At 50.6% G+C, this 22776-nt stretch overlaps 1 long non-coding RNA gene across 1 annotated transcript; it reads right to left on the bottom strand.

Annotated features, from left to right (window-relative positions):
• Positions 1 to 1121: 1121 nt before the first annotated feature.
• On the bottom strand, positions 1122 to 13220 carry LOC139042691 (uncharacterized). The gene is made up of 4 exons (XR_011499726.1): positions 8629 to 13220; positions 4692 to 4851; positions 3828 to 3967; positions 1122 to 3614 (listed from the first exon to the last, which is right to left on the bottom strand). It is a non-coding gene; the product is annotated as an uncharacterized lncRNA (long non-coding RNA).
• Positions 13221 to 22776: the final 9556 nt, after the last annotated feature.

The following is a 22776-nucleotide window of genomic DNA, read 5'->3' as shown; positions in this document are numbered from 1 at the left end:
TGTCTGCGTGGTCTGTGGAAATATCACAGCAACAACAGTGGCTCGCTTTCATCATTCTCTCCATGGGGACACAGCTCAACAATACGAAAGAGTGACTGGGCACCTCAACCAAGAGCGATTATTCACCAGAGACAACCATCTGAGTCCTCTCCTCCTACCAAGTGTCATGCCACCTGCTGTGTGTCACAACACACAGAGATCAACCCTCTGACTCCACCTGCAGACAAACACTCAGTTCCCTGGGAAGATGGAAAGTAAAACCCTGTTGGCAGAATAAACGTCTTAACTTGACAAGGGAGCCATATTTTCTCACAGCATGTCCATCAGTGCCCACTGTGACCTCCTGTCCCACCGCTATGCTGACCCTAAGGTGGTGTGGGAGAAGGCACATAGGGGACACGAGACACAGCCATGCGCCCACCATGCCCTTCACGACTGTCGCACCAAAGTCCCTTGTCCTCCACACTCTCAAGTTTTCCTCCTACCCTCAGAGTGTCATCATATCTCCGCTAGGTACTTCTGTGCCAGCCCCAGACTTCACCAATGGGGAGAAATCAAAAGCCTGAAATAGGAAAAACAGAGGGGGTCTCCTCTCCTCTGATTGCGACTGTCCTCACCCTCTTGCCCCTCCATAGCTGCAGCACCCAACACTGTGCCGACGCCCCTCACCGTTGTGGACAGCACCCACTTCCCTGAGAGTGCAGACAAGGTCCCCTCGAGGCAACATCACCACCCCTGTGAGAGGACCAGAAGGGCAGAGGGGCAGACCACCAAGCAGCAAAACCTTCTCACAGAAACAGGGGAAGGGACAACCAGAGCCACTGACTACATGCTGTCCTATTCAGCAATGAAGAATAGGTGGGCAAAATCCTGCAGCCTGGAGAGCTCACCAGGCACATTCCTGGATATCCAGGCTCATCTGCGCACATCCATGAGGATCTAAATGTCCACGGCCTCATCTACTGTTCATGGACAGGGCCCAGTGACTCTCCTCTTCCTACCAATGTGCAGAGTGTACTCAGCGGAAGAGTGCCGACAGCTCACATGGAAACGCTTGGCTAAAGCTCCAGCCCAACTCCCATCCAGAAATTCAGCATCCCTAATGACTCCTAAGATGCCATCGCCCTGCATGGTGGACGACATTCTGTTCAGCACCTTCATGTCAGAGCACGCAAGCCTGACCGCGGCCCATGGCCAATTTCTCCCCAGGGACCCAGAATTTCCCACACCCCACGTTCGGCCATTGCCGGCATGCGCTTTTTGAGGGACTTGAAAAAGGCAATTGAGTCATGTGATGGTGGAAGGAAGAAGTGTCTGCGTGGTCTGTGGAAATATAACAGCAGCAAGAGCAGCTCGCTTTCATCATTCTCTCCACGGGGACACAGCTCGTCAACAATACGAAAGAGTGACTGGGCACCTCAACCAAGAGCGATTATTCCCCAGAGACAACAGCAGTTCTCTCTCAGAAGACTCCCTCATGTTAATGTTCTACACAACAACGTAGGAGGGCAAAGAGCCAATGTTCCTCGAGCCATTATTCACAGGCTAAGTCAGTGCACAGAATCAGGCAGAAACAGCAAAGCATTCCTCAGCAGCAAAGTCCAAAATACTCCTATTGCACAAGTCAGCAACAGTCCCCATCATCAAAATTTCATCTTGGCCAGAGGGCCGTATGTTCTCATGTCACACTCAACCATCTGCATTGTTATCTATTATCCTCCAGCCATGCTGATCCCTGGTAGTGCCAGGGATGGGCAAGCGGGCAGGAGGCACTCTGGAACATACAAAGGCCAACACGCCTTTGACACTGAGGGAGCATATCCTCCTCTCTGCTTTGTCCTCCTGCTCTGAGAGCAGCTCTACAGAGGACACTCTGTCCAGCCCCCTTCCCAGCTCTAGGCTTCAAGCACCGGAAGCAAGGAGTTAGTCCTTCCATCTTTCCTGATCACAGAACCCCCTTCCCCACGTGAGCCTCCAACCTCCATCATTCTTCTCCTCAAGAGAACAGACAATCAGAAGTGGCTGGAGAACCAGTCATGAAATCTCTTTAGTTCAAGAAGTGTTCCCCCATGTAAACTGCTTCAGCCACAATGGAAAACAGTATGCAAGTTCCTCAAGAAGTAAAAGGAGAGCCACCCCATGATCCGGCAATCCCACCCCTGGGTGTACAGCCAACGGAAACGAAATCACTGTCTCAAAGCCGTGTCTGCACCCCGGTGTTCAATGGCGCGCTCTTCACGACAGCCGACACACGGAACAGGCTCAGTGTCCATCAACAGATCAGTGGGTAAAGAAAATGTGGTACATACATACAATGGAATATTATTCCGCCATAGCCATTTTGCACAGAACAGGGAACCAGTAGAACAAGGAATACACTCCATTTCAGGAGCCTACCCTTAAGGGGTCCAATATAATCCCTTCTCTTTCCAACCCCCACAGCAACAAGAGGAATGAAAAAATACATACGCCAAACGCGACTTTGACATGGAATGCTTCACACCAAAAGCTACAGCACATTAACATTCCCAGGAGTGAGCAGACATTCATGAGTACATGTCTCACTGGGTGAGTGACATGGCTCGCCTCAGAACGAACTCCTGGGAGAGAACCCGATCCCACCTTACAGTCTGAGGAGGGTCAGCTTCTCTTTCCCCGAGAGTCTTGATTTTGAGAATGTCATCAATTAGAGTCACTCTTTTGGAATCCTCAAAGCCGTCACTTGTTTTTAAGTGCCAATACTCAGCAGATTGACCCTGAAACCATTCATCTAGGTCTTTCGCACCCCTCCCGCCGTGAAGTGACCTCAAATGAATGTCCTGGGCAGTGGGCCCTAGTGTATGTGGAAGGGGAAGAAGGCATCGCAGTTACGGTTAAGTTTCACAAGTTGAGTTTTTGACTAGCAACCAGGCCAGTGATGGTCACCGTCATGTCACTTGGTGAAGGAACATGGGCTTGAGCACAGGTATTTCTAAGTATCTCAGGTCTCAGGTTTTCACTGGGCAGACAACATAATGACCCCTATCTTCTGCAAATCTTATGTGATCCAACCAATCAGAAGGATCAATAATGACTTTGAAGTGTCAGTGGGCTGCATAAAGGCAACATACTTTAGTCTCTACTCACAAAGAAATGTGGATTGTTTTCACCCTTGGTGAGTGAACTTCAGCTTCTGTGATGCGACCTTCTGGATGAAACCTGTGCCAATAAAGCAATAGAGGAACCGGGAACCAGAGCCATCCATGAGACTAAAGGGCAGAAGCGTCTTGGAACGCACCTTACCTAGTGCAGATTTGTATCAAGAACTCCCTCCCAATTACCCAAACTCTTCACTTAAGTTTCAACAAATTAACCACCCCCCAGAAAACAAGTGACTTTATACAGACAGGGAACAGAGGAGATCTTGGTGGCACTGCCAGTGAACAAGAAGCCTCCAGCCTGAACTTGGTGCTGAGCCACGTCAGCTTTGACGAAAGGTGTCCACGTTGGCCAGAAAGACTGCAGCTCAGAGAAGGCAAAGTCCGAATTGCCCGGCTTTCCCCTGGCATCACAGGAGAAGTAGAGAAGTTGGTTTCTAGAGAGATTGAAGCAATCGCTGAGGAAATTTGCTGGTCCTGTGAAAGGAAACAAAACATTTCGTTGAAATGATGGCAAAGGTCTCAAGAACTGAAGTGGAAGCGGGGGCTCACAGGGAGGGAGAGGACCTCAACCAAGCCACAAGGGTCTGCTCTAATCTATGGATTCTGGAAGTGCTCAGCTACTTCCTTCAGGACCCGCTGCATGCCGAGCACTTACAAGGATCATCACACTTGATTCTCACAACATACCTGATAGCAAGGTGTGCTCCCCGTCTCCATCTGTGGAAACTCAAGCTCAAATATGAGAGCTAGAGAGGGCCAAGGGTCTTTCTCACTCAGATACCAGAACTCTATTGTCCACGAAACACAACGTCTGGTCTCAGCAACATCTGCTAGGCAACAAAGTGGCCAACAATGTACGGAGGGGTAAGCGCGTGAACAAGTACGGACCTATTCATTACTTCAATTGCTAGACTATGCCTGCAGGGCCACTGCTATATAAATGCTCACCTACCCACAACCGGGGTAGACTGGCAGATTGCCATTGTCTGGCACCCACGTGGTGGACGGGTCTCACCTTCTCCCCCGTTTCCCACTTAGACCCGGTCTTAAATTACATCCAAATCCACGATCTCACACCCGAGATAAAAAGCACATGAGCAATCTCCCACAATCTTTGGATTCCTGAAGGTTGTGTTTGACCGTCCCATCTAGTCCATCCTGCTTCTGCCTGGGCTGGCAAAGGTTTTCCAAAGGATAAGACAGATCAAAACCTTGACGTGAAAATGTCAACATCGGTTCTTTTTGAAATCTGACAGTCTAATAAAGTCAAGGTGGCTGTAACAGTGGCACCCACAGGAAACAGAGGAACACCAATAGGGACTGGAAAAAGATGCCACTGACTAGTCAAGAATTGGTGGTAGACCTAGCATCTCAGCCATGGGGTTCATAAGCAGTGCCCAGGGAGTGCCCCCGACGTTCCCGGAAATTCCCCTCTTAGACACTCAGGGAAGGGATTTCCACACCATCTGAAATAGCGCTACAGCTAACAGGAGATCAGTGCTACCCTCCTCCCAACACCTGTGGCCTCCGATCACACGAGATGGCACTTACTTGTCTGCCTGCTCTTGACTGTTGGTTCCAGTTCCACTCTCTTCTCCGTACAGGCCCACAGGATGACCTGGACTGGACTTTGCCATCACAGGTCCTGAAGGGGATGGTGATGGTAGAAATCTGCAAGGAGACTTGACTTTGGGTGGACAGCCCAGCACAACTGCAGGAAAAACAGTTTACTTGCCAACTCATATAAGTCAAGAGGCTCAGGCGAACTTGTTCTTTCCCTTTTCCTGAGAAATTTCTGAAAATGGTCGGTGAGGCCAGAGGACCCACTCACGCACCTTGTGTGAGGTAGGCCAAAAGAGTGAAAGACACTGTGAGACAGGCGCTCCATGAGTCAAACCACAAGATAAGGCCACTGCTTTAGAGGCCTCATTGCCCCTTCAAGTGAACCAGGGTTCATCCCGCTTTACTCAAACACGGATGGGATTCACTCAACATTATGTTGACAGGTGTGACCAGTGACTTGCTAGAAGCCGGGGGTGGGGGGGGTGGGCGGGGGGGAGGGGTCTCCCAACTCCATTTTTTCTCTTCAGTAATAAGGGAACTGACTCACACATAAAAGGATGGGAACAAACCTTTGGAATGTGTGCCTGCTCTCACTGTGTTCCCAATTACTGACACTTACATGCCACGCAAGATTACGGGTAACAATTCATTCACATGGGTTCTGTCTTCTACTTAATAGACCATGAGATGCACATTAGACAACTGGGTCGTTATATTGGTCTCAGTAATTGGTAAAAGATTAAGTTCAAAGACTGCTAAAACTAGGCATGAGCTAACTGAATTCAGAACAATTTCATGAAGAATTTCATATAGTACATAACGTTACTACCATCCGATATCGAACATAGGTCTTTGAGGACAAAACAACAGAAAAAACTGGACATCTGGAAATACACAGATTGGGGAATTTGCTCTTAATTTGCAATACGTCCTACTGTACTATGGGCAATGGGCACGGATTAAAAGCACCTTCATTCCACACGTAGGTATTGATCCAGGTCTGGGGCTCTGCCTGAAAAGGCAGGACTCACCGGCGAGGTGAGTGAGTGTCCCAATTCCGGAAATTGGTATTCCTGCCAGTACCAACCGCGCAGATAAAGGAAGACCAGCAATACAACCAGTAAAGCAAATACCAGCAATACATCTGTCCCATTTCTAAATGTGATCAAGGTGGATTTAGAGAACACCAATGCCCCACCAATATTCAAGTCATTAAATCATCTCTACATGAGCTAACATACATAATTCAAGTCAGTATCAAGAATCAACCTGCAAGAAGGCTCATAAGCCAACTCAACCATCACCATTACGTAGAGGAAGTAGTTGTTTTCCTTGACAATTCTGAGGTTACTGCCAGGCAATAGTGTCCTCAGGATTTTGAGGAAAACAACAATGTTCCTTTAATTTAATTCTCCCCTTGAATACACAGTGGATGTCGCAGGATGGAGGCATGAGGATAAACACACGGGCACTGTCGATTTCTTAACGCGACATTGTAGCACTTTGAGCCACTAAGGCACAGTCAGCACTTGTGTGCAAAGAGGCAAGGACAGCACCCTTTGACGTGGGGGTGGGGCAATGGCACTCGCAGTCTGGCCCAGGACCTCAAACAGATGGGACAGCAGTGGTCCTGGGGCAGACCGGTCAGGACATGAATTGGCCTATCCTGCTTTTCTGGACACAGAAACTACACAAAACGTTTCTTCTCTGCGACAACACGAGGGAAGGAGGAACCAGGCCAACATTTAAAGAAATGACAACGGAATAAATGCACAATTATTGCCCTCCAGTAATAGACAAAAGCATGCCCGATGACCTGCAAGGGCCATTCCCTCTTAACAGCACTCATTCTGGAGGTGAATTTCCACCTCTGTAAGTGGAAAATGCCCCACGATTTTAGCAGGAAACGCATGAAAAGACTCAGGACAGAACCCAATCGAATAACGCGACACGCAACACACAATGATTGCTGGAAATGAAGTCCCCGAAGAACCCAAATGACTTCCAGTGTTGACCAGTGAGGCGCACTTCCGGGAATTCAGTGTCGTAAAACAGCACCGCTCAGCCAGATCGACAACGTGTGAATTTTTAACATTGAAAACAAACCTTTCTTAATTTTTATTAGAGCTATGAAATAAGAAACCTAAAGGCTAAAATTTCAAAACTTTAATGGTATGAAAAACCCTTAACAGTAAATAAAATGCAAGATTAGGTTAGCGGACCGCTTGAAGCCGCTAAGTGTCGTAAAGCAAAACGCACAGACACAATTAGGACCATCGTGTCCTCATTTGTCAGTCGAAGGTGACATGAAAAACTTTAACACGAAGCTTACGAAAAGGATCAGGACGTTCCTTTAACAGAATAAAATGACCCCAAACGCCATTGTTCCGTAAAACACAATCCCACCCCGGGCCAGGGACGCACGTCAACATACGGTTAAGAGCATTCGCTGTCGTAAAACAACAAGGACTCAGCCAACTGAAAGTTCGGCCCTGTACGTGGAGAGGACCTCAGAACGTTGAGTTTTTAAGAAAAGTTAGGAAGACGGAGAAACACCAGAATAGAACAATATAAATCAGGTCAAACACGCAATTCTATTATAAACTTACGACACTCTATCAGAGGGTACATTCCAGCTCTGTAAATTAAAATTTCCCCGAAACCGTTTAAAGGACGTTTATGGGGGAGGGCCAGGACCTCCTCATTAAACGCATGAGGAAGGGCATGCAAAATTCAGTGCCCAGCAGGGTCCAGTCCTGGCTGACAAGAGTGGCTAAGGGGCCTTCACACAGACTGGAACACTTCTGGTGCTCAGCCGCACAAATCACTTCCCAAAGGGCACACGGAAGAGACTATCGTTTGAAGAATGCTTAGGAAACCCAGCTGAAATCCACATGAAACACATGCAAATGGCCGCAAAATCACGAGGAAGACAAAAACACCCCGCGCTACGGACGGACGAGATTACAGAATGAAACCAGCAATAGAAGCCCCGGGGCCGTGATGCCCCTCAGGGACTCGAAGCAACAAGGGCTCGCCCATCACACCGCTGGGTTTCACACTGGAAAAGCGTAGGGAACACTACACTTTGCATGCAAACACACTGACAGCGTCTGGGCCACTCTCCACTCAGCGCGATGACATTAGGTCCAGAAGGGCTTTGCAGAAATACGTAAAACAGCGTGCAGTGCTGACTGAAGGGGACTCGCGGGGTCAGGGAACAAGCCAAGCCCGAGCTGAGCAGGCCGGCTGTTCACTCTTTCCCCCGACGTTATCAGGGTGTCGTTCTTTTTCAGCCGCACGGGAAGAAGAGCATCCCGAAATGGGAGCAACCAATGAAAGGAAACGCGCACTCACGCTGGGCAGGGAAACCCAAGTCTGCGCTCACAGGCGGCCATGGGCCACCAGCTGTCACCCTCGCACACACGCTCCCTGAGCGCGTCACCTCCCTCTGTCCGAGTCGAAAATCACCGAGATCCCGACCCTGACGAAAGGGCTCACGGAAACGGACAGGACCCAGATTTCCACAAAGACCCGGGGCCAGCCTCCAGCCCGCGACACTGGACAACCAAAGGCCACACCCGCTCCCTGGCCGCCAACGGCCACGGCCCGTCCTGGACCCACGGCCACTCGGCCCTCCGCCCCAGCCCCTTCCTCCTCTCCAAGCTGCAGACACCTCCAGTCCTGAAGACCACCAACAGGGGGGTCAAGGCCCACATCGCCACGAGCAGACGAGCTGAGCCTTCCATCAGGTTGTGCCGCAAGCTCCACCGGGGGCCCGGACGCCGCTAAGGGGCCTTCTCTGCCGTCCACCCAGAAGCCCGCCCGGGGCACACTGCCTGTCAGAGGAGCTGAGCACACACCGTCCCCCCGCTTCCCTCCAATCACCCGACAGACAGCCAAGTAGGAAGTCAAGGGAACTTACACTTTGGGGACAGCAGGAGACGGAGCCGCCATGTTCCCCCATCCTGGAGGGAAACGGTCCACGGAAGCCGCGCTGCACAATCCACATTTTAAAGAGCCCGGTCAAGCGTTTCGCTTCCCTGGACAGCGTTCCTTTGGCCCCGCCTTCACACGTCGTCATTGGCGGGTCTGCGACGATTGACAGGGAGACTGGCCACTCGCTCCAGCTCCAAGAGCGCAAACCCCGCTCATGTCCCAAGGCTCTGCTTATTGACTGAAATCTTGGCTCTTCTTGTTCTTTCTTTCTTCTTCTATGTCCATCCCTCAACGCCTAGCTCTGCTTCGAGGCTTTTCACGTATCTTTTCCTTAGTTTCCCGTCTTCTCAGACTTTGGAAATCTTGATCACTCAGGCTCTTCAAGCCTAGCTCCGTGCCATCCTCTTCCAGGAAGCCTTCCATGCTTCACTCCTCCCATCCCCAGCGGTCGATGTGAATTTCCCTTTGCTCTTCGACATGGACATGAAGACACCTCCGAGCGGCGATTCAGGGGAATCCTGCCATCTCTGGGATCGCGGAGTACTTGCTGGGCACAGTGTGAAGGACCCCAAGTTGGCACTCGCAATCTTGGCAAGACGGTTACTGTTGCACACGTTTGGGAAGAGCAGGGAAAAACCAGCAACAGAGTGACTCATAGCAGCCTCCCAGGATTGGTCCCATCAGTGAATTCAAACAACTCCCAACCACCCCTTTCAGGATTTTCATATCCTTTCCTACCTTTCTACCTCTGGAACTCTTGCCCACTCGCCAAGGCCCAGGCATAAGGCACTACCTCTCTGAGTCCTCCTCTGGTTTCACGTTCCCACTCCCAACCCCAAGCAGAGTTCTTTCTTGTGTCGCTGTAGGATGAAAGTTAAGGGCACTTCATTTCTCTGCTGCCAGGTCACTAAGCTTCCTGATTATGAAGGTGAGAGTGGAAACCCCTTTCTTTTCAGGAGGCCATCTGCTGAGGAATTTTTGCAGCTGCTCTCAATTTGAGAGTTGGACGAAAAGAGGGGCGCGGCCCCGCTAGCACTGACTACCTTGAATGATCAACTCACCTGCACTCTCCCTTGGTTGGTGGACCACATAGCCACGGGATGAGGCTCGATGGACTGCACGCTCAGAGTGGACAGTGCCTCTGGGAAGGACACAATAACGCGAACCCTATCCTGCCCACAGAAAAAGTCATTTTCGGCGTGGTGGGGGTGGGGAGGCGGCGAAGGTGTGGGAACAGTGTCATGCCATAGTCCACGGTGTTGCCCTACCCACCACAGTGGTGGCTTTTCTATGTGACCTTGACTGGCCACGGGATGCTCAGATTAAACATGGCTTCTGCTTGTGTCTGGGAGGGTGTTGCGGGAGGAGGTTGGCATTTGAGGAGGTGGCCGCAGTAAGGAAGATTGCCCTCCCCAGGTGCGTGGGCATTATCCAATCCATTGAGGCCTGAATACAACAAAAGGTGGACGAAGGCAGACATGCCTCCTTTTTGCCCGCCTCACTGCTCGAGGTGGAACATCTCATCTCATCTTCTCCTGCCCTTGGCCTGGGATTGATCCCATCGGCTCCCCTGCTTCTCTGGCCTTCAGACCGGGACTAAACTATGCCGCCAGCTTTCCTGGGTTTCCCGCTGGCACACGAGAGACTCTGGGACTTCTCAGCCTCCACAGATGCGTGACCAAAATCCTCATAACAAGTCTCCTTTCCCATAACTTATCATACTCCTATTCTTGCTGTTCCTCTGCATATCTCTGACTAATATACCTTGAATTTCGCATCCGCTGCTGCTGTTAGAGAGGGCTTCCCAGTCCTCAAGTAGATCTCTGAAGAAAGGGCAAAATCCAAAAAGTTAACATGAGTTCCAAACTGTGGATGAGGAAAGGACACACCAGAAACAGACGGCCAGATATCTGGGCAGTGCTCAGAACACAGCCACTGGCCGCGATGGGGGTCTTATCCGCTAGAGTCAAGCTGGTCGTTTGTCAGCGCACAGAAAGCTGATAGCTGACCTCTTCCAGAGCTGGGATCGTGGGTCACACTCTGAGGAAGCTCCAGAGGGCAGGAGAGCTGTGGCAGGCTTTCTCAGCCATCACTGAAGCCATGTGGAGGGAAGAGAGGGGAAACTCCAGCTCCTGATGTGACTCCTGTCTCCAGGATCTGCCAGCTCTCTCAACACCTGGCACTAAGGCTTATCTCTGTGACTGGTTCTGTGGATGGACACATGCTGGGCTCTCTCAGTGCTTGCCACAGGATGGCCAATACCACACAGGTCCTGCTTCTCGGATCACCCATGCCCTCTTGATTTTTATGCCACCAATCTTTCCAGTCCCACTCACACTTCATCCCAGGCCAATGCCCTGGGCTCCTGCCTGTCTGGGAAGATTCGGCATTCGCTACTCACCGACTACTCATTTTGGCTACTGGATCTGTATGCGGGCTGCACCTTTGCTCCCTGGATTCATACACCAGCTCTTCCTCTCATCAGATGGGTAACGTGACATGATTATTGTGCCTCTATTTCTTCATGAGTTAAAGCAGTGAGCCAATAAGAACCGTCTCACTGGGCTGTTCTAAGATGCGTTGAGTTAATGCAAAGCCCTTTCTTGGTGCCTGGTACATACCAAGCTCTCACCTAACTATAGTTGTCATTTTGTTATCATCATCCTTCATGTTTCAAAGCAAACCTGCACTCTTACCTGCGCCATTCCCCCACTAAAGCAGCTCGTATGACTCTGCATTTTCTAATGACCACGGAAAGCACCTTCCAGGTTCCAGGTTCACATCTTCCAGGCACTTTCTAATTCTCCCATTGTTAGTTCCACATCTTTATCACTTTCATGTATGGCCATTTCTGCATGCTAATTGATAAATCTAATCGTCCTAAGTGTTTAGATATATATGCACACATATGTGTATACATATATCATCTCTCCTCTCCAAAGTTACCACAAATTTCTTCTATAGAATAAGATCAGATAGCTCTTTATGTAGCATGGTATGTAGGGGTATTCTGTAAGTACACATGTAGATAGTGAAATAGTGGTTTTCACTGGCAGATCTCCAGATATACTCCCGCTGGAGGAATTCACAAACTCCCTTGTCTGCTGACTGGTTTTGCCAGAAGACTCAATGTCAGTGGTGTTCTGATAGAGAAATTGGCAAACGGTTCTGGGAGATTTGGTTGCGTCCCTCGGGCCAGTCTGTCAGGAGACGAAGCACCAGGCTGAACCGTGTCCTGCCCCAGAGTTGACGTGCTACACAGGAGAGAGAGGAGGCTGTTTCAAGGTCCAGGGAGGAGCAGGTGCACGGGAGCAGGGGTCGGAAACAACATGGCCTCCTCAGGGTAGAATGCACATCGTGGTCTGATTGGAGAAGGGAGTTCAGGATGTAAGATGAGGGGAAAGGCAGTGCAGAGCACACAACCCTGGGTGGGATGTGGAAGGCTTCATTAAGAATTTAAGGCCTTGAGTAACAGATTCCATTTGCTTTAGAAATGTATCATTTGGGTGTCAGTGTGCAGAGTGGATCCAAACAGAGTCATCTGAAAAAGGGAGGCAATATAGTCATAAGGAGGCTGTTAGAGTCGAGGTGGGGGTGAAGGAGTGCTGGAGCTCCTCCAGGTGCCGTGAAGATTAAATGGAAACACGGGCCAACAGGGCGTGCGGTGAAGGTGCAGTGGCAGCCATGTGAAGGACGGGCAGTCAAGGAGTCAGGGGCTACTGCCAGTTTGATGGAGCTGCTGCCTGGATGGATGGCGGTCCCCCCAAGTGAGAAAAGGCACAGCGTATCAAGGGGGGTGGAGAGCCAAGGGGACAGCAGGAAGGCAGCAGAAAATGCCTCCTGTCACAAGTCAAGAAGTACTCATAAAAGCATATGATTGAGAAAAATGGAGGCAACCGCTCAAAAGACATGTGTAGTTTTGGCCTCTGGGATGGGGAACCGAGAGAGCAGAGGAGGGGCAGGAATTCACTGCTTTCACTACAAGCCCTTGTGTACTATTTGATCTTTTAAAAACTATCTATGCGTGTATTCCTTTGATCAAAATTAAAGCTTACGGAAAAGGAATTCGAATTAGAAGGAAATTGGGGGAGGGGACTTTAGGGAGTGGCACATGAGGCCAGATGGCTTCTGCCTTCCTATCTGTCTAATAGTGTATGTAGGTCCTAAAATGTTCCTGAGGTATCACGAGATATGATTTCCGTACTTTCTAAGCAAATCATAGACCATAAGGAAATGCTTTAAAAGTAAAAATGGCCAGTAATCTGCAGGTAGCCCAGATCTTCCTAACTCTAGGGAACTTTGCGTGAGCAATAAGGTGAAAACAAAACAAAGATTGTGATTAACTTTTCAAAACTGAAACACTCAACAAATACCCCATGGTGATCATCCAAGGGTCCCACATTTTAGTGTTGGTCATAACAGCAAGACAGCGGAAATAAACTAAATGTCCAACGCTAGGAGCTTGGCTGAAGAAAAAACGTACATTGATAGACTAGAACACTATGTAGCCATTAAAAATAAGGAGAAATAATTTACCCGGGTGGAATGACTTTAATAGATGTCAAGCCCCCTCACCACCAGCTCGAGCGATTGAACCAGAGACAGAGAGAGAGAGAGAGAGAGAGAGAGAGACTGAGTGCACACGTGCACTCACACACTCCACCTGGTTGTAGAGACATAGTGATACCTGGGAACGTGATTGCACTGTGACGAAAAGCCAGGCCGGGGCCTAAGCACTTTCTACACATCATTTCACGTGATCCTCACAGCAACTCAGAGATGCGGACCGTTATCACCTCCGAGTTGCAGGAGAGGAGCCAGGCACAGAGAAGGATAGTGCCCGAGTGACGAAATACTGCAAACCATATCATCCTGCCCACTGATACCAGACATTCACTGTCATGATTCGTTTTCAGTCGTATCTTTATTACTTGAAGAGTGAGGCCGCCTTTGAAATTTTCGTGTAAAATTCCCTCTCTAAGTGGGCGCGACGGGGGCTGGAATTTGGGGAAAGCAGGGCTGGGCAGTCCATTTCTGCAACCTCAGTCGATCCTCCCAAGTTCTTGCTTGGCACACACTCACGGAGGCTCAGGCGGAGCTCAGAGGCACCTAGAGCGGACGTGAATTCTAACCAGAAGGAGAAGCAGGAACGAAACATCAAAGCATTCCTTATCACAGGGGCTCCAATAAAGCAAGCGGGACTCAATGGGGAGATGTCACTAATAAATACGACTTTCTCCTCAGCACATGCTGGGGTATACCCCTTAACAGAGCAAGATCAATCATGCATATTTCTCAACAGGTCCAGTTAAAAATTTTCACTTGCAAGGAGCACAGGCCGTTGGGTTTGTCTTTCACTTTTCAAATCCTTTCCCCCGATTCACGGCAGGGCTGTTTCTCCCGTCCCACAGCCAGAAGAAGGAGACAGGCAGCGAAAGTCCAGCATCCTCGGACTGATGGCCTGTTCTCCTCCGTGACCCACTCTCACGAGCTGAGTATCTCTGGCAACGTCTGCCGAAGGCTACGTTGGACAGTTACGGGCTGTCTCTGGAGCTCTGCTGACAGTCCCCGAGTGCAACAGGACGCGTCCTTTACCTCAGGCTTTCCTAAGATGTAGTTCTCTGAGAGCACCACGTGGGACAGAGCTCCTCTCTGACACCAGATCAACAGAATTCCTTTTCTACCTTTCTCTATCATTTCCCCCTTCCTTTCCTCCAGGTCCTCTCTCGATAGGACCAGACTTCCGACTCTACAGGCACAGAGGCAGCTTCCGGGCCCTGCACTTCCCTGTGGCTGGTCCACAGCCTGGGCTCTCTGATGTGACCCTTGACCCCTGCCCTGGACACAGTTCCCTCACTGCCTCCACTCTCAAACTGGTGCTCGCACCCTGATGACTACCGGCGTCCGCTTCCCACTCCAGCAACGCAGGCAGCCTCTGTCTAGAATCCTCGTCCCCAGGGTAGGGGTGGGAGTGCTCAGAGACCGGTATCCATTCTGTCTTCGAGACATGACTGACCACAAGTCCCCGGTTTGGGTAGTTTTACTGCAAACCTAAGAGCTGCCCTTCAAATCCTTCCTGAAAACTGCCTGGGAACCCGGAGGCCAAGTTCATAAGCCACATTTGGTTCAACCAAAGAATCTGAAGGATTCAGGGCAAGGTATTGAAGTCTGAAAAGGTGGAGGCTCCACGACAAGCCAGGATGTCAATACTCGGGGGCTTGACTGGATGCTGATGTCTGGCCCTCTGCTGTGTTTCTACCTCAACGACTCCTGTGGTCTGGGGTAGTGAAGCCTCATGATTTTCGGCAGGTCCCAAAGGAGGGGATGTTAGGTAGACAGAAAAATAATATAGACAATAATCACCGGCTGCTCTTTCATTTCCACACAGCCTTCTTCCATTCATACGATTCCAAAAATGCTCCCTCCTGCCATGACTTGATCACTCCACATAAAACCAAGAGGTAACCGGACAGAGACAGCATATACACACCTTCCACCGTCATACTCAGAGCTGAAGTCATGGGGCCTCTGTTTACAGTTAATCTTCTCCCAGTGATGTCTCCTCTTTCTCTTGCTCAGTCATCATCCCAGCGTAATGTGGATATGCTACAATTCCACGACCTAAATGTTGAATTCACCAGCACCACCACTCCGTGCTATTTACATTACTAAAGTAGAGCTGAGAGAATTGAACTAAAGGACGTGCATAGGCAGGGAACAGAGGTAGAGAGTACAGTCCTCATTTCTGCACACAGCCCTGAGGTGGTCCTGTTAGCTATGACTTCTCCATCAACTCCACGGTCCTTTTGCCTTACCCTCTGGGGAGGCTCAGTCCTTCACTCCTGGGGTCTGAGTCCTTGGTGCTCCTTTCTGGGGTTGCAGTACTCTGTCGGGACCTACTCAGGACTGGAGGATAAGAAGCCACCTGAGGGGACCCCCTGAGTCTCATCCGTATTCCTCCTCGGCCTCATTCTATAGCGTAAACACCACAAGCACCTGTTTTGAGAGGCTCCAGCAGCTAAGAGCGGCTTCAAGTATAGTGGAACCAATATTTCCTCCCATACGGGATGGGTTTCTTCCTAGGGGACCAGAACCTCTAACCAGCAGAGAGCAGAGTTGCAGGGCGGGGAGGTCAAACTGTGGCAGATGAGTCAAGTGTGTGTCCGAGGGGAGATCCAATAGCTTCCATTTGTGTCTTCTGACCCTAATACCCTTTCTCCAGGGCACAGGCAGCCAGTGTGGGGGCAGGTATAGGAGACGGACACCTGTCTCCACCGGGAGACTTCTCGAGTCGAAGGCTGGCTGGAGCACCCTGTTCCAGCAGGGAGAGCAGGGACCACAGCGAGGAAGACTTAGGAAGAGAAGGATGGGGGTAAACTCCTACTCCCTGCCTGCTCCCTGCCTCCCTGGAATTCGGTCGCATCAAGGCATGCATGAGTAGACCGAGGTGAGGTGAAGGAAGGAGCACCCATGGTGCTCAGCCCAGGCCATGCCCTCACATGCCACCAGAGGCAGCCCTGTCTGCACATCCCAACAGAGGCAGACCTGCCCCTACGTCCCACCAGAGGTAGACCTGCCCTCACATCCCAGCACAGGAGGCACGGCCCTCACATCCCACCCCAGGCAGCCCTGCCCTCACATCCCACCCCAGGCAGCCCTGCCCTCACATCCCACCCCAGGCAGCCCTGCCCTCACATCCCACCATTGGCAGCCCTGGCTCTTCTTGGCCCACAGGGGCTCTTCTCCTCTGTCGTGTGGGCTCACCAGCAGTGCCATATCCCACTCATGGTCTGCCACCAGCATCTACTCACATACACTTTCTAGGAGCTACTCTGTCATTCCAATGACACAAAGCAGGTATGTCCCCACTGAAAAGGAGTGTGCAACAAGGAATCCACGTGGTGCATTCACGGGGCGGGGTTGTGGCCGGGTTTCCTTCCTCACACAATTCCTCGCCTTGCCTTGCCTTTACAATGAAGCAGCACCGCTGCAGGGAGTGCAAATTCCTCCCCCCCGTATGGGGAATAACCCTGGGCAGCATCTACCAAAGCGAAACATAAGCATCCCTTGTGACCCAGCAATGGGAACCCCAAGTTCTTTACCCCGCACAAATGTGTACAGATGTTCAACCAAAGATATGTACAAGATCTGACTGCATAGAGCAAGGAGGAAGAAGAGACACTACTGACGGGGCCATTAGAATAATCCGGGAGAGTGGTAATGGAGGCTCAGACAAGGGCAGTGACAGCGGAGGTGCAATGACCCGGGCACATTCTGGTTGCTGTTGAACGTAGAGCCGAGGATTTGCTGACGGAGCTAATGTGGGCCATGAGGAAACGTGGTCATTGAGGAGGTCACCACGGTGTTTGGCTTGGACAATAGGAAGGAAAGAACTACCACTTGTCGAGATGGGGGAGACAAGGAAACAGCAGTTTGGGAATAAGAAAAAGCAACCAAAGGCTTAGTAAATAAACCCTTAACAAATACTAAATAATTCTATTTATTTTCAAAAGGAAGCCTATAAACTCAGCGCAAATGTTTCCCTTAAATGTGCCAATACATGAAAGATACATTAATTCGTGAATTCCAACTCTGAAGTCATTATTCAACTACGTATTTTAAAGCGGAACAACAGGTGCCAAATCGGCTTTGGGCCGAGCTGTTGTGGGAATCCACGGGGTTGACCTGCACCATTATCTCATAAAAACACAGGACTTAAGAAACTGAAGTGAGTGTCATTGCCCTGACTAAATGGTACATGAAGTTAGACAAAGTGATGGAAGGATCAGAGTGGTAACTCCATTTTCTGGTGTTGGCGATCGATTAAAAGCAAACGCCTCTGGTCAAACAATAACTCCTCTGATTTTCATCTTTTCAACATCTATGGAGGTGATTGCATGATATCCTCTTTCTCTCTCTGAACGCAGTGAGTGAATACATTTCTTAGCATTGAACTCCCCTGACGTTCCCTGGCCATGGTGCATTCTTCGTTGAATGTGCTGCTGTGAATTATGTGGGCTGATGTTTGGGGCCTTCCCAATAATCTTGGAGGCAGTATCTGTGGCCTGTGGGCCAAAAAACTTGGGCTGACAGACGCATGAATGAGCAGGAAAATGTGTTCGCAAAACCTCCCAGAAGGGGCATCCGGAGGCCAACGTTGACTGAGGATGTCAGAAGTACAGGTGGGTGGTGGACAGGGACGGGGGGCACCACGCGGACGCCTCAGCGCCTGAGCACTTGGATCCTCCCCTCTTCACTCCCTGCAGCCCCCGCCTTCACCATGCATATGGAGCCCAGTGGCCTGACGTCTTCTCCTGTGACCCAGTCCTCATCCACGGCCCCTCCTGAAAACCCTCAGCACCTCCCCTCCGATTCTGGCCACGCCTCCCGCGATTCTGGACCGGCCTCCACCAACAGGCATTAGAGCCACGCCCGCGTCTCGCTCATCCACTGCCTTGGGTACCTACTGCGCCTGCGCTGGAGCGCCCACACACTTTGTGGGCAGAGACTGCGCAGTTGCTGGCTACCGCCCACGGCCCCGCCCTCACCAACCCGGACCCCCCTCTGAGGAAATGAACTCCTGGTGTCAACCGGGAACCTCGCCATCAGAGCAGCAATGTGATTTGCTGGTCTTTGGCAAAGAGGAAAAGCCAATGTCTCTGGTAGCGTCATACCCGCTAACCTGAACTAAGGCCAAAAGGGGAAATGGTCACATTCGAACGTGAGACTCATTCGGTGACACCAGAGAGGGTAAGAAAAGGGATATCGATAAAGGTTCAGTTGCAGTGAGGACAAAGAGAAGTGATTTGAACTTTGCGTAACGATGAACTCCCGTTACAAATGGGACATTGCAGCTTGGGTCCCTGTAGACTGGATGGCAAGAACACTTGCTGACACCTGCAGCCCAAGACGTGTATGAAATCCCAGGAAGAGAACCAGACCCAAAGACCCAACCACTTCTGAACGGACCTTCTCTAGAAGCATGCTGACTACCCTACCCCGCCTTACCCCTGGACCTATCAGAAGACCTCCCACCCTTACTCCACAGTCCCCACATCTGTGCTGATGGCCTTCAAGAAGTGGCTCAAAGGATCACCCCATAAGGGGAGGCATTAGATTACCCACCACCTGTAGGGGAGTACGTCTCTAAACACAGGGGCCAGCTTAACAAAGGGGAGAACTTCCATCAGGGCCTGGAGAGCCCCTTCCCCTGCCACCAGGCCCCTGTCCTTGATGCCTCAGGATCTATGGCACAGAGCTCTGCCCCGGTGCAAGTGATGATGCACATGGCACAGCCGCAGCTCCCTTGACCTGAGGGTGTTGACTGTGAAGAAAACAATCGACAAGTGGAATCTTCTGAAACAAGTGAATTTTATTGGGAGAACACAAGGGTTCTTTAAAATGCAAGAAACACAAGCAGCAAACACATTGTAAAGACACAGCAATGAGGATAGCAGAAAAGTATCACACCGAGTTGGTATGGCCAGGGAACTCAGTCACACAGTAAACAGAGGGTGAGGGAAGGTCTCCGAGAAAAGGCTCCTACTGGAAAGGCTACTCAGCCTGAGACCTCGGCGCTCACCCTGTAGAATACACGGACAGGACACACACAGCTGGACACGTCTCCACATGTACAGTATTTCAAAAGATTTCTTGAGTAAGCACAAAAGCACATGTTGTAAACAAGGAAAACAACCCAAAGTCCAACCTAATGCCAAAGTCACAGTACCCCAACATCAATTTCTGGTCACATGAGAAGTAGCTGATGTCACAGGCCCCATCTCTGAGTCGAAGTCCTTCAGGTGAAGTTCATGGGTTCTGGAGAACTGCTGTGAGTCTAGGAAAGTCAACACCCTGTGAACTAAAAGTTATCCTTACACACGGCCAATGCTAAGGCTCCACATAAGTGGAAAATCCAAGGCCCAAAAGAATCCACACGCAGTCAACGCCGTTACCCCTTTAACCATGGAGAAGCAGTCTTCCCTTCAGTCCTAAAGCTAAAGACATTTGAGAGGGAGCGCTCATCTGTAGTCACGGGAGGGCCTTTAATATTATTTTCTGAAACCACTTTCTTGAGGGATGAAGGAAAGAATGACCCAAAAGAGCTGTACATATTTAATGTATATGATTTAAAGACTGTGGAAATAGGTAGACATCTGTGAACCATTACCAAAACCTGTGCCATAAACAGACCCATCCCCTCCAAAGTTTCCGTCCACCCTCTAATAATAATAATAATAATAATAATAATTACCATTATTATTATTATTTTGTGTAATAAGAAGACAACATAGAATGGACACACGTAGCAAATCTTTCAGTACCCAGCCCATCTCTCCTGGGCTCTGGAGAAGTGGCCCAGCTGCGCGGTCCCCGGCTTTAACCATATTTCACACACGGCAGCTCAGCAACGCCCCCACGACAATAGTCCCCCAGTTGATCCGAGAGCTGGCTCGACTACGGGCCTTTCGGCCCTCTGGAAGGCCGCTGTGTCTGACTGCTGGGGGACACTGAGAAAGGCAGTGACTCCCCTCAGGATTCACTGCACAGCGCCCACGGCTGTTCTCTGAAGTGGAGAAGAAGCAGCACGGTAGGTCTGCGCATGAAGGAGAGGCAAGGGAAGCTCAGAAGGCCAAGGCAAATATAAACGTGGAGCTGGCCTGACCGGCCACCCTCGGGAATCCACACACTGTGCTCCTGGAGTCAGCACGATGGACTGAGAGGGCAAACTCGAATCCCGCGGGGTCCAGAGGAGATCATTCAAATGGTACGGGAGTGCCCACATTTGCACATTCTTTCCACCCTTTTGAGAGGACAGCACACGAACTATCCATAAAACAGGATCAGAGTCCTCTCCTCCTACCAAGTGTCATGTCACCTCTTGTGTGTCACAACACACAGAGATCAACCCTCTGACTTCACCTGCAGACAAACTCAGTTCGCTGGGAAAACGGAAAATGACAGTTGTCACCACAATAAACATCTTAACTGGACAAGGGAGCCATATTATCTCATATCACGTCCATCAGTGTCCACTGTGACCTTCTGGCCCACAGATAAGATGACCCAAAGGTAGTGCGGGAGAATGTATGTAGGGGACACGAGACACAGCCCTGAACCCACGATGCCCATCACAGCTGTCACACCAAAGTCCCTTTTCCTTCACACTCTCAATTTTTCATTCTACTCTCACAGTGTGCTTATATCTCCACTCGGCACTTATGTGCCCGCCTCAGACTTCAGCAATGGAGAGAAATCAACAGCGAAATATAGGAAAACCAGAGGAGGCGTCCTCTTCTCAAACTGCAACTGTCCACATCCGCTTGCCCCTCCATAGCTGCAGCACCCAACACTGTGCCGACGCCCCTCACCGTTGCGGACAGCACCCACTTCCCTGAGAGTGCAGACAAGGTCCCCTCGAGGCAACATCACCACCCCTGTGAGAGGACCAGAAGGGCAGAGGGGCAGACCACCAAGCAGCAAAACCTTCTCACAGAAACAGGGGAAGGGACAACCAGAGCCACTGACTACATGCTGTCCTATTCAGCAATGAAGAATAGGTGGGCAAAATCCTCCAGCCTGGAGAGCTCACCAGGCACATTCCTGGATATCCAGGCTCATCTGCGCACATCCATGAGGATCTAAATGTCCACGGCCTCATCTACTGTTCATGGACAGGGCCCAGTGACTCTCCTCTTCCTACCAATGTGCAGAGTGTACTCAGCGGAAGAGTGCCGACAGCTCACATGGAAACGCTTGGCTAAAGCTCCAGCCCAACTCCCATCCAGAAATTCAGCATCCCTAATGACTCCTAAGATGCCATCGCCCTGCATGGTGGACGACATTCTATTCAGCACCTTCATGTCAGAGCACGCAAGCCTGACCGCGGCCCATGGCCAATTTCTCCCCAGGGACCCAGAATTTCCCACACCCCACGTTCGGCCATTGCCGGAATGCGCTTTTTGGGGGACTTAAAAAAGGCAATTGAGTCATGTGATGGTGGAAGGAAGAAGTGTCTGCGTGGTCTGTGGAAATATCACAGCAACAACAGTGGCTCGCTTTCATCATTCTCTCCATGGGGACACAGCTCAACAATACGAAAGAGTGACTGGGCACCTCAACCAAGAGCGATTATTCACCAGAGACAACCATCTGAGTCCTCTCCTCCTACCAAGTGTCATGCCACCTGCTGTGTGTCACAACACACAGAGATCAACCCTCTGACTCCACCTGCAGACAAACACTCAGTTCCCTGGGAAGATGGAAAGTAAAACCCTGTTGGCAGAATAAACGTCTTAACTTGACAAGGGAGCCATATTTTCTCACAGCATGTCCATCAGTGCCCACTGTGACCTCCTGTCCCACCGCTATGCTGACCCTAAGGTGGTGTGGGAGAAGGCACATAGGGGACACGAGACACAGCCATGCGCCCACCATGCCCTTCGCGACTGTCGCACCAAAGTCCCTTGTCCTCCACACTCTCAAGTTTTCCTCCTACCCTCAGAGTGTCATCATATCTCCGCTAGGTACTTCTGTGCCAGCCCCAGACTTCACCAATGGGGAGAAATCAAAAGCCTGAAATAGGAAAAACAGAGGGGGTCTCCTCTCCTCTGATTGCGACTGTCCTCACCCTCTTGCCCCTCCATAGCTGCAGCACCCAACACTGTGCCGACGCCCCTCACCGTTGTGGACAGCACCCACTTCCCTGAGAGTGCAGACAAGGTCCCCTCGAGGCAACATCACCACCCCTGTGAGAGGACCAGAAGGGCAGAGGGGCAGACCACCAAGCAGCAAAACCTTCTCACAGAAACAGGGGAAGGGACAACCAGAGCCACTGACTACATGCTGTCCTATTCAGCAATGAAGAATAGGTGGGCAAAATCCTGCAGCCTGGAGAGCTCACCAGGCACATTCCTGGATATCCAGGCTCATCTGCGCACATCCATGAGGATCTAAATGTCCACGGCCTCATCTACTGTTCATGGACAGGGCCCAGTGACTCTCCTCTTCCTACCAATGTGCAGAGTGTACTCAGCGGAAGAGTGCCGACAGCTCACATGGAAACGCTTGGCTAAAGCTCCAGCCCAACTCCCATCCAGAAATTCAGCATCCCTAATGACTCCTAAGATGCCAT

This window comes from Equus asinus, chromosome X (genome assembly GCF_041296235.1).
Source record: "Equus asinus isolate D_3611 breed Donkey chromosome X, EquAss-T2T_v2, whole genome shotgun sequence".
Lineage (NCBI taxonomy): Eukaryota > Metazoa > Chordata > Mammalia > Perissodactyla > Equidae > Equus > Equus asinus.
Note: the sequence above shows the minus strand (reverse complement) of the source record. Positions and strands in the feature narration are given on the sequence as shown.